Genomic DNA, 2838 nt, shown 5'->3' with positions numbered 1-2838 from the left:
ACTGGCATCGCTTACATAATAATGGATTCACTGAAATAATTTTGTGCCCAGCAACCTAGACAAGACTTCTGAATTTTATTATAGGTAAGCAGATAGTGATTAAAAAAAAAAAAATAGGGCTGTGGTAATCATAGATGTATAATCTGAGCCTTGGAAAGGAATTTAGAGATCTAGATACCTTCCCTCTCAATGGAAGAATTATCCTATTTAATCTTTACAACAATCTTTTGAAGAAGGTATTATTATCCCCTTCTTGGATGAGAAAACAGGACCTCAGAGAGATCACACAGCTAGTAAGTGGCAGAGCCAGGCTCTATCTCATGGGCATTTGTTTCAAGTCTGGAGCTCTTTCAACCACACTCTACTGCTTCTCCACAAGAAAGGAGGCTTCTTGTGTAGTCAACGTGAAAGTTTGACAAGAGCCAGTGTGTATCCCTGCTCTGTTCTCTGGGCCCTGCTTTCCTGTCCCAGACTTTGACTGCAGGCATACTTCTGGGTCCTCTTTGTCACTGGTTCAAAAACCATTGTGCCTGCCCTTGATTTAGACTGTGATCTGCTGGCTCATGTTTCTTTGTTGCTACTGTTATTCTTCAGTTTGTTCATTCTATGTCCCACTTTTAAAAAACATTTTTTAAATATATTTTTTATCTTTAAATATTTAATTATTTAATATAGATTTAATTATTTAATATAGATATTTCATTTACTTTTCCAGCTTTATTGAGATTTAATTAACATACAACATTGTGTGGGTTTAAGATCTACAATGTGTTGATTTGATATATGTATATATCATGAGATGACTACCACAGTAGCATTAATTAACATCTCCATCCCCTCACATAATTAACATTTCTTTTTTGTGGTGAAACATTTAAGATCTACTTTCTTAGCAACTTTTAAGTATATAATACAACACTGTTAACTATAATAGAGTCTCCAGGATATTTTTAATTTATAACTGGAAGATTATACCCTTTGACCAATATCTCTCCATTCCCCACCCCTACTCCCAGCCCCTGGCAACAATCGTTTTACTCTGTTTCTATGAGTTTAGCTTTTATAGATTCTACATAAAATTGACATCATATACTATTTGCATTCTGGATCTAATTTCACTTAGCCAAGACCAATATCAATATCTTCCTTATGTTTTCTTCTAAAGAGTCATACAGTATCATGTCCTATATTTAAGTTTTTAATTCATTTCAAGTTAATTTTCTGAGTGGTATAAGATAGGGGTCCAATTTTATTCTTCTATATGTGATTATCCAGGATTCTTGGCTCCCTTGTCAAATATTAGTTGACTGTATACGCGAGGGCTTATTTTGGGGTTCCCTATTTTGTTCCATTGATCTACATGTCTATTTTATGCCAGTATCATACTGTTTGAATTACTATAGTTTTGTAATATAATTTGAAATCAGAAAGTGTGATATCTCTAGCTTTGTTCTTCGTTCTCAAGATTGCTTTAGTTATTTGGGTCTTTTGGGATTTTGTATGAATTTTAAGATTGTTTTCTCTATTTTTTATTTTGTGTGTTTATTAACAAATTATTGTAGGTATAGCTATTTTTAATACTATTATTCTTTAACCTTAACTGGAAATAAATGGTTAACAAACCACCATATTATAGCATTGGAGTATTCTGAATTTGACTATATACTTACCTTTGCCAATGTGTTATACATTTTCATATTACTAATGAGCATCCTTTCATTTCAGCTTGAAGAACTTCTTTCAGCAGGTGATGATGAATTCTTTCAGCTTTTGTTTTTCTGGGAACGTCTACATCTCTCCATTTCTAAAGGCTAACCTTTCCTGATAGCATATTCTTGGTTGGCAGTTATTTTTCTTTCAGAACTTTGAATATGTCATCCCATTCTCTGCTAGCCCGTGAGGTTTCTGCTGAGAAATCCACTGATAGCCTTGTGGGTGTTCCCTTGTAAGTCATAAGTTTCTTTTCTCTTGCTGCTTTTAAGACTCTCTTTTTCTTTCATTTTTGATAGTTTTATCATAATGTGTCTTGGAGAGAATCTCTTTGAGTTTGTTTGGTGATCTATTCACTTCAGAAACTTGGACATTTAAATCTCTCCCCTGATTTGGGATGTTCTCAGCCATTATTTTTCAAAATGAGCTTTCTTCTCCCTTCTCCCTCTTTTCTCCTTCTAGAACTCTATAATCTACAAATGTTTCTTTTGATTGTATCCCATAGATCACATAGGCTTACTTTATTTACTTTTATTCTTTTTCCCTTGTTTTACTGACTGGATAATTTCAAAGTTCCTGTATTCTAACTCACAAATTCTTTCTTCGGCTTGATGCATTCTGATGTTGATATTCTCTATTATAGTTTTTATTTCATTCATTGTAGTCTTCAGTTCCAGAATTTCAGTTTGATTCTTTTTTTTTTATGATTTTCATCTCTTTGTTAAACTCATTTTGTTCATGGATTGTTTCCCTGATTTTATTGAATTGTCTTTGTGTTTTCTTGTAGCTCCTTGAGTTTCCCTAAAATAGCTATTTTTTGAAATTTTTATTGGGTAAATCCTGGATTGCCATATCTTTGGGATCAGTTACTGGAAAATTATTTTGACCCTTTGGTGGTATCATGTTTTCTTGAGTTTTCATTTTCCTTGAAGTTTTGTGTTGCTATCTTAACATTTGAAGTTACATTCACTTCCTCCAATCTTCAGTGCCTTCAAAAGAGAAATATCTTTCATCAGCCTTGCTAGGGATTCTGAGGTTTTCTCAGAACTTCTCAGACCTATAGCTATGCCTCCTGCATGATTCTTGCTCAGGAATTCTTAAGTATGTACACCTTCAGTCGTTCCCACA

The sequence above is a fragment of the Pteropus vampyrus genome, unplaced genomic scaffold (genome assembly GCF_000151845.1).
Source record: "Pteropus vampyrus isolate Shadow unplaced genomic scaffold, Pvam_2.0 Scaffold70, whole genome shotgun sequence".
NCBI classification, from domain to species: domain Eukaryota; kingdom Metazoa; phylum Chordata; class Mammalia; order Chiroptera; family Pteropodidae; genus Pteropus; species Pteropus vampyrus.
Note: the sequence above shows the minus strand (reverse complement) of the source record.